Source organism: Silurus meridionalis, chromosome 10 (assembly GCF_014805685.1).
Source record: "Silurus meridionalis isolate SWU-2019-XX chromosome 10, ASM1480568v1, whole genome shotgun sequence".
NCBI lineage: Eukaryota > Metazoa > Chordata > Actinopteri > Siluriformes > Siluridae > Silurus > Silurus meridionalis.
Window position 1 is genome coordinate 28,206,408 of NC_060893.1, and position 10,111 is coordinate 28,216,518.

Sequence of the window (10,111 nt, forward strand, 5' to 3'; positions counted from 1 at the left end):
TCAAGGCCCGTAGGCAAAATTTGGCCCACCACGTTATTTTATGTGGCTCGGGAGAGCTGCAAAGGTCTCATTATCTTATAATAAATAAGTCAAATGGGTGCATTGATCATAAACTACATTTCCCATAGTGCATCCCGATCATGTTACCCGTGAAGTGACGGCATCCCACCACTAGATTGCAGTGTTTCCACATCACTTATCATTTTCCGAATTAAGAAATGCAAACAATGATCCCAAAATGTCCAGGAAGAGAAAAATGTATGCAGATGGAAGGCTGTTTCAAGAAAGATGAGAAGGCGAATATATGTTAGTGCTTCAAGGAGAAAAAACGCTATGTCTTTTGTGTTATGAGGCAGTGACGGTTGTCAACGTGTACAATCTACGTCGGCATTTTGACACCAAACACGAAACAAAGTATGTAAAGTGAGTCTAATCAAAGTAATTAGACTGTAATCAGACCATCTCTCATTAGTTGGATGTTTCCCCGCAAGGCTGTGCAGCTTTGTTTATGTAAAATGCTACACCTGTCACACATGTTCTTAGCAGCTCACAACTGTTGGTTGGACTGTTATTCTGCCCCTCAACTAGGACAAAAAGGTTTTGAACAAAGTTAATGTCATAACTCGTATTCATTTGGATAGTTTGATCGTTGATTGATGGAGTAATGTGGGTTTCATAAGCTGACAAATTAAAAGGATTTATGTTATAACAGCAAACATTTTTTTTTACATTTATGCAAATATATATGTAATATTTGTAAGTTAAATAATAAAAATCCAGAGTAATTTAACATTAAGGAGTAGCTGCATTTATTTTTATCATTACATTTAGTTACACTGGGCTACATTTATATTGCCTCAAAGTAACATCTGGCCCTTTGAGGGAAACCATTATGCTGATGTGGCCCTCAGTGAAAATGAGTTTGACACCCCAGATCTACCCAGTCAGCCATCAACACCTCCAGCAGACACCACCCCTTCCCCCAATCTCTCAGGGCCTGAAGTGGGACAATCACATCGACTCCAGTGTTAAAACGGCCCAACAGAAGATGTTCTTCCTCCACCAGCTGAGGAAGTTCAACCTGCCACAGGAGCTGCTCACACAGTTCTACTCAGCCATCATGGAGTCTGTCCTGTGTACTTCAGAAACCATCTGGTTCTGGCTCCGCTACACAATCAGACATCAATAGACTACAGAAGAAGGTTTGAACGGCTGAAAGGATTATTGGTTCTCCTTTGCCCACACTACAGGAACTGTACACATCCAGAGTGAGAAAAAGGGCCCAGAAAATCACCCTGGATCCCTCACATCCAAGTCATGTTTATTGAACCTTCGCCATCTTCATCTGGGTGCCACCAAATGTCCATTTATTACAGATAAACGATGTTGAGGTGCAGTGATGGAGATCAGAGCAAACTGTAGTCCTGAGTCAGTGTAGCAGACTGTAGATATTATCCTCCTCAAAGCTCCTGTTCTTACTCCAGAATTTCATGGAACCCCAGGGCGTTGATAAAAACCATCTCCAGCTGCACTCCAATCGAAGAGAATATTTGAATGTTTGTGATGGAGTAAGGTTCTGTGTTGTGGAGATTCTCAGGATGGACTGCAGGTGTTCATCAGTGAGACGACTCCTGTGTGATGTTTTGTTGATCTTTCTCACACAGATATGTGCTACCAAACATGCACAAGATTCAAGCCGCATGTAGACATAGCGGGAGCACTGCTTCAGGACTGAAGCGAGTGAACTGTGCAGGCCCCACAGTGTCGTACTTTGCCTTTATTGTCCCATTACACTGCCGCTCTATCAGCTCCATCTCAATCTGTACAGGTGCAGTTTCCACGTCAATGGCAAATGGGTTGCGAAGCAGCTCAAAAGTACTTTCCTGTGCTTTAAAGTCACCAAAGTGCCGCACGAACTCAGTGCGCTCAGTTTTTCAGCAAAGTGTGCATTTGGGTCACTGTGGCGTTGACTTGGTTCAACAGGGAAAGTAAGACAAGTTGCATTGGTGCATTTGTGTCTCCCATAAGTGCAGCTTCACTTCAAATGCCTTCACTGCATCATACATATCATGCGGTCCGGTCCCTGGAGCTGAAGCTTAAAGATGCTGAGATGAGTAGTTATGTCAGAAACACCAACTCACATTTCCACTTTTCATCCTGCAGAACTGTGGAGTCTTTTCCTTTACTGTTCTTGGACTAACCGATTTCCCCACAAAAACTCTACTGAGAACTTCCCCTGACTATTTGCCAAACTCTGAATCTATTTCCCTCATAAAAGACTGAACTTGGTGGTGATTTAAACCTTTGGCTCTGATAAAGTTTCCGGTTTGTGTTACAGTGCACTTTTATCGGACTTAACTGCACAGCTTTTCCTGGTGTATGATGCAGTGATTTGCTGTCAGCTCCCCAGTGCACTTCTGCATCTTTAACTGCATCCTTCCCACTAGTCCTCCATCTGTTGTAAGTCCAACAAGTTTGTCCCAAGGCAGTTTTGTGTCGGTTGCACTTTGATATACATTTTCAAATCGTTGTCCCATGCATGGATTTAATGTCCAATATTCCCTCTGTAATGCAAGGATGAAGATGTCCAGCTGTGCAGTGTCAGTCGTGTCAGAACTTTCATCCACAGCATGGGAGTTTGCAACAAGGTCCTTGCCTCTTTCAATCAACTGTGTTTTCAAGTCAGTGGCCATCTCACAAACCCGATCAGCAACCGTATTTCTGCTATGGCTTACATTTGAAAACACCTGCTTTGTGTCTGGACACAAGACGTTACACACTTTCATCTTGCAGCTCTTCAGAGACTCTGCCACAGAAACGGCCGGAATTTCTGATCAGAGGTCTGATCTCCTCTGCCACAATAAAACTTGTTTCACAGTTGCTTCACTTTATGATTTGGCTTTGATAAAAAAATTTCTGCTGTTATGTCAGATTCCTCTTCAACTCCTCTACCTTCTGTAGCTTCTGCTCTGCATTCAGCTTTTTCAACTTGTCCTGATGTTTTGTCTGGTAGTGCTGTCTTAGATAAGATTCCTTAATTACAGCCACATTAACTCCACAAATAAGACACACAGGTTTTGCGGCAATGTCAGTAAACACTGTATACTCAGCCTCCCCTGGAAAGGTTCTGTTTTCAGAACTTTTCTCTTGGTCATTGTTAGGGGCTAGTTTTGACTGGCATTAGGGTTGTATACATTAACAGACGCTTGATTGATTTGCTGTAATTGACATGGGAATGATCGCAGGTTGCGTTCGGTAAGGCAGCTGTTGCGCTGCATTATGGGATTTGTAGTTTGTGTTATCAGCACTTCATATTGCCAGGCCATTAAAAAAAAGATATAAAATGATCTTGCAGGCTGGATATAATTGTTCTCCGGGCCGGATGTGGCTATGTGTTTTACACATATTCCTCAGGATATACAGCAGAACCTGTTTTTTCTGTTCACCGGGGCAACACTTATATTTATAGAGAAATAAATATAGTTAACGACAGAGAGAATAATTGAGGTATAAATGTTGCTGCTTGAGTTTAAAGGTTATTGTAGAAGTGAACTGTGTTTATTGTGTTATTACCTTCAAGCTTCACTTGGTCTCCTGATGGAGTGGTTTGGGTTACAGTTGTTGCTTCTATTTTATCTGTGAAGAATCAAAACAGTAAAAAAAACTCTTCACCAAAAAGAATACAGCAAACCACATGTTGTGTGTGTGTGTGTGTGTGTGTGTGTGTGTGTGTGTGTGTGTGTGTGTGTGTCTACAACCTCCTGTTTTTATCTGATTTCTGTGGAAAGAAGAAACCCACATTCTCATATTCTCTAAAACACACAATGCAATTCCTTCTGACCTTCTCTATACTTCTCCATCAACATTTTCAAAGCAAATAATGCATCTGTGGTGCTCTTCCTCGGCATGAACCCATACTGCTGCTCACAGATGGTCACCTCTTCTCTCAGCCTGGCTTCCACCACTCTTTCCCATAACTTCATGGTGTGACTGATCAACTTTATTCCCCTGTAGTTACTGCAGGTCTGCACATCTCCCTTATTCTTAAAGATCAGTACCAGCACACTCCTTCTCCATTCCTCAGGCATCTTTTCATCTTCCAAAATCTTGTTAACGATCTTTTCACAAACTCCACTGCATCTCTCCTAAACATCTCCATGCTTCTACCGGTATGTCATCTGGTCCAACCGACTTCCTTAATCGCTGCTCTCACTTCCTCCTTACTAATCATATCCACCTCCTGCTTCACCATCTACACACCATCCAACCTTCTCTCTTTAATGTTCCTTATTATCAGCTGCTCAAAATACTCTCTCCATCTTCTCAACACACTCTCCTCACTAGTCAACACATTTTCATCTCCATCCTTTATTGCTCTTACTTGCAGCACATCCTTCCCAGCTCGGTTCCTCTGCCTAGCCAATCACTACAAATTCATTTCTCCTTCCTAAGTGTCCAACTTCTCCTACAGCTCCTCATATGCCTTTTCCTTGGTTTTCGCTACATCCCTCTTTACCTCCTGCTGCATCTCCTTGTACTCCTGCCTACTTTTCTCATCACTTTGTCAATCCCAGTTCTGTTTCTCCAACCTCTTTCTCCGTATTCTCACCTGCACTTCCTCATTCCACCACCACATCTCTTTGTCTTCCTTTATATTTCCAAATGTTCCACCAAGTACCATTCTAACTGTCTCCCTCATCACTTCTGCAGTAGTTGCCCAATCACCTTCTTACCACCACCGAGCTCCTGTCTGACCTCTTCCCTGAATCTCACACTACAGTCTTCCTCCTTCAGTTTCCACCATCTTATTCTTCTTTCAGTCCTCACACTCCTCCTCTTCTTCTTCACCTCCAAAACCATCCTACAGACCACCATCCAATGCTGTCTAGCTACACTGTCCCCTGCCAACACCTTAAAGTCTCCAATCTCCTTCAGGTTGCATCTCCTACATAGCACACCGTTTACCTGTGTGCACCTTCCTCCACTCTTATACGTCACCCTATGATCCTCCTTCTTCTTAAAATACGTGTTCACCACTGCCATTTCCATCCTTTTAGCAAAATCAACCACCATCTGCCTTTCCACATTCCTCTACTTAAGGCCATACATACCATCACCTCCTCATCCCCTCTTTTCTGTTCATCTACATGCCCATTTAAATCTTCCCCAATCACCAATCTTTTACTCACTCCATAATTTTCCCTTCTCCTCCATCACACAACCCACTTGTGGAGCATAAGCACTGATGACATTTATCATCATCCCTTCAACTTTAAGCTTCACATTCACCACCCTATCAGAAACTCTCTTCACCTCCACTACACTCTGTTCTCTTTTCACTCTTTACATTTCTCTTTTCAATCACACCATGGTAGCACAGTTTAAACACCTCCAATGTTCCTGGTCGTACTCTCTTTCCACTTGGTCTCCAGAACACACAACATATCTACCTTTTTCCTCTCCATCATATCAGCTCCCTCTCTCCCTTTACCAGTCATAGTACCAACATTTAAAGTGCCAACTCTTTTCCTGCTGTCTCTCTATACACCTTCATCCTCTCTTTATCCTCCTTTGGATGGAGAGGTGCTGCTCTCATTTCTTGAAGTATAGGTCATAGGCTCAGAACAGCACTAGGTAACAAGTGACTGTCCAGAGCCAAGTCCAGAGAGCAGACAGACAGGCTGAACTGATCGTTTGCTAGCTGCATAGGGTCGTCACTCAGGATTTATCAAATTAAGACTGTTTCTGTCCCCCGAGCGAAACTAAAATATAGGAATTCTCAGAAAGTCTGTTTTAGTAACCTGATTAACATTAAATTAAATAGGACTGAACACACAGCAGCACCTCTGATCTAAAGATAGGATTGTTGAATATTAGATCTCTCACGCCAAAAGCACTGACTATAAACGAAATTATTACTGACCAGGAGTTTAATATAATGTGTTTGACAGAAACGTGGATTAAACCGAATGAATATGTAACATTAAATAAAGTGAGTCCTCCTGGGTATAGTTCCATACACAAACTCCGTCTAAATGGCAGAGGAGGCGGAGTCACAGCTATTTATAATAATAATCTAAACATCACACAAAAGACTAAACACAAATGTAAAACATTTGAAGTTCTTTACACCAACATAAAATATTCAGTGTCTGAAAGCAGGTCCAGTCAGTCAATTCCACTAATTATTATTTATAGACCCCCAGGGGCCCGACTCTGACTTTCTCATAGAATTTGCAGATTTCATCCCAAAGTTAGCAACTTCTTTACACAAAGCATTAATTGTTGGTGACTTTAATATTCATTTTGATAATCAGGAAGACTCCTTAAGAGCAGCAGTTGTGTCCATTCTAGATTCAGTAGAATTAATCAGAATGTTATAGGACCCACTCATAGTGGAGACACACTCTCGATTTGTTGTTAACATTTTGATTAAAAATAAAAAAAATTAGTCATAGTTTTACAGTCTGAAGTTATTTTAGATCATTATCTCATCTCTTTTAAAATCTGTCTCAGTCACTGCATTTCTACCTCACCACGTTACCGTGTTAAGTCAGGAAGTTATTGTGTTAAACACATTCACGTTTCTAAGTTAAGAAACATGTTGTCTATATCTGATGCAGAGAAGCTCGTCCATGCGTTCATGACCTCCAGAATAGACTATTGTAATGCATTACTAGGTGGATGTCATGCATCATTGTAGTTGGTGTCGGCGGTCTGCTGCACTGACTCTGGAGTGCAGTTTGCTCCTGATCATCATCACTGTACCCCGCAACATTGTATATCTGCTTCAAATGGACATTTGGTGCAACCCAGATGAGGATGGGTTCCCTCTTGAGTCTGGTTCCTCTCAAGGTTTCTTCCTTATGCTATCTCGGGGAGTTTTTCCTTGCCACAGTTGCTCATCAGAGACAAACTTACTTACAAAGAACATATTTACGTTTAATCACCACATTATCTGTGTAAAGCTGCTTTGAGACAATGTTCATTGTTAAAAGCGCTATACAAATAAACATGAATTAAATTGAATTGAATCATTAATAAACAAGCTTCAGTTAGTTCAGAATGCGGCAGCAAGAGTTCTCACAAGGTCAAGAAAATATGATCATATAACCCCAATCTTCTCATCCCTACACTGGCTTCCTGTTAAGTTTCGAATAGACTACAAACTACTGCTTCTTACTTATAAAGCACTAAATAGTTTATCTCCATGTTTCTCTTCAGTCTTCTAACACACTACAATCCATCACGCTTAGTGAGATCTTAAAACTCTGGACTTCTAGTAGTTCCTAGAATAGCAAAGTCCATTAAAGGTGGTAGAGCATTCTCACATTTAGCTCCTAAACTCTGGAATAGTCTTCCTGACAGTGTTCGGGGCTCAGACACACTCACCCAGTTTAAGTGCAGATTAAAGACGTATGTTTTTAGCGAGTTCCACACATTACACACATCACATCATAACCTTGTGCTCCAGAACATCTGATCACATCACATTATCAACTTGTGCTGTTAATATCATGAACAGCAGCTACGCTAATTTCTCTCCACTGCTTCTCTTTCTCTCCCCATCCCGAGGCTTCCTGAGGTTTGGCCAGCTCCAATCACGTCCCAGCTCATGAAGATTATGGACCTTTAAAGAAGTAGATGCTGAACCACAAACATCCTGAACCATCTAGAGACGTACCAGTGCCATTTGGATCCCCGTACATGTGTGGAGTTTTGACATTGGACCTCCTGGAGTGTTTAAAGACTCTGGCATGGAGAAGCTGGTACTGGAGCTGTGATGATCACAAATGTTGAGCTCAGTAGCTCCTACTTTTATAATCATATAGACTGTATAAGACTGCAGAAAGAACATCACTTATAATCTTATACTCCAGTGCTCATGTTAGTTCTCACTGTCCAGTGTTCTGTAGTGTAGAAAGATTTATGATCAAACTCTTGATGTCACGCAAATGAGGATGGTTCCCCTTTTGAGTCTGGTTCCTCTCAAGGTTTCTTCCTCATTACATCTAAGGGAGTTTTTTCTTGCCACAGTCTTCACGGCTGCTCATCAGGGATAAACACACACCATTCACCTTCACTGTTAAATTCTGTAAAGCTGCTTTGAGACAATGTCTTTGGTGAAAAGCGCTATAGAAATAAACTTCACTTGACTTGACGTCAGCTACAGCAGTGAGTTTTATCAATAATCTTCCGGAAATGACGATTTTAATTAGATCTCCGTCTGACTCCGCAGAGCTCGACTGAGCCACTGAATACCTAGAATCAATGTTCCGTTACACTCTAGATAATGGAGCTCCACTTAAGACCAAAATGATCAGGAAGAAAAAATCAGCACAGTGGTATAATGATCATACACACACCTTAAAACAGACCACTCGAAAACTAGAACGTAAATGACGTCAAACAAAATGAACAGTATTTAAAATAGCATGGAAGGAGAATCTCCTGAGTTCTAGAAAATCTCTTAGTGCTGCTGATCAGCATATTTCTCCTCCCTCATAGAAAATAACAAGCAGAATCCTAGATTTTTATTCTGTACTGCAGCAAAATGAACAGGAAATAAACACACTGCACTCACATGCACACCATCAATACATCCAGACTATTTTATAAATAACCCTGTAGACAGCAGTGTCATTATAACAGACCATCAATTACAAAATTTTACTCCTATTCAAGAGAACGACTTCATTTCATTTATTTCCTCATCAAAATCATCAACCTGCATTCTCCATCCCTCACCTACAAGTTTCCTCAAACAGATCATTCCAGAGGGAATTGAACCTGTTTTAAAATAATAAACTCTTCCATTAGCACTGGTTTTGTACCAAAATCCTTCAAACTGCAGTATCAACCCCCTAATTAAGAAACCTGACCTTCACCCTGTCAGCTGTCCAACTACAGTCCAATATCAAACCTCCTCTTTATCTCCAAGATTCTAGAAAAGGTTGTAGCACAGCAGTTCTGCTCACATCTACTGAGGAACAACATTTATGAAATGTATCAGTCAGGATTTCGGCCTCATCATAGCACAGAGACGGCGCTAGTTAAGGAGTTAAATGACCTGTTATTGGCCTCTGATCAGGGTTTTGTCTCTTTACTTGTTTTGCTCAACCTCAGTGCAGCTTTTCACACCATTGATCATCATCTCCTGCTTGCTGGACTGGAGAACGTTGTTGGAATAAAGGGAACGGCTTTCTCCTGGCTCAGGTCTTATCTGACTGATCGCTATCAGTTTGTTGATGTAAATGGTGAGTTCTCCACACTCTTTGAGGTAAAAAAAAAAACTAGTTGATGATTTTGTAACATCTAGATTAGACTTCCATCTGGTTCCTCTCAAGGTTTCTTCCTTCTGCATCTCAGGGAGTTTTTCCTTCACCACAGTCTCCATCGACTTGTTCATCAGGGACAAACTTACACTTATAAAGAACATTCATTTTTATCACCACATTATCTGTGTAAAGCTGCTCTGAGACGATGTTCATTATTAAAAGCTCAATACAAATAAACATGAATTGAATTGAGTTGAATTGAGTTGGTAACCTGGGCTTCGACCGATGCAGCATGAATTTCTCTTTTGTAATCTGCATATTTGATTTGGCACATGTTTTATGCTGGATGCACTTCCTAAAAACAACTTACAAATTTAATTATAACGATTTTTTTAATTTTATTTCCAGAAGTGAAAACAGAGTTTACAGAATGAAGAGTCGGTACAGAGCTCTGTGTTGATACTCCTGTAACCTGTGGGTTTGTAGTGATGGAGTGACTTTATGTTCACTACATTATGCTTTTTTTTTTTTGTGTATGTTTTTATAAACATCTTATAAACATCTTAATTTAATGATAAAAATAGTTTGGAATATGGATTTTTTTTAAAGATCTAAACAAACCTTGAAACTGCAGTTTGGTAGCTTTACCGAAGTGCATCTGCGCCGGCTCGGCTGTAATTCCGCAGTAATAAAACCCCAGATCTCCCTGGCTGAGCTTCAGGATGGTGAACATGGCGGTGGTGATCTCGCTGTTCGGCCTCAGTATAAAACGCTTCTCGTCGTAGTTATAATAAACAGGGAGGCTTTTTATAGTGCGTGTTTTCTGGGCTGAG

The 10,111-nt window shown here is 41.0% G+C and overlaps 1 long non-coding RNA gene across 1 annotated transcript; it reads right to left on the minus strand.

Moving 5' to 3' along the window:
• Nucleotides 1–4,963: 4,963 nt before the first annotated feature.
• Nucleotides 4,964–5,887, minus strand: LOC124392200. The gene is made up of 3 exons (XR_006927121.1): nucleotides 5,422–5,887; nucleotides 5,223–5,225; nucleotides 4,964–5,094 (listed from the first exon to the last, which is right to left on the minus strand). It is a non-coding gene; the product is annotated as an uncharacterized LOC124392200 (long non-coding RNA).
• Between the last annotated feature and the right edge of the window lie 4,224 nt (nucleotides 5,888–10,111).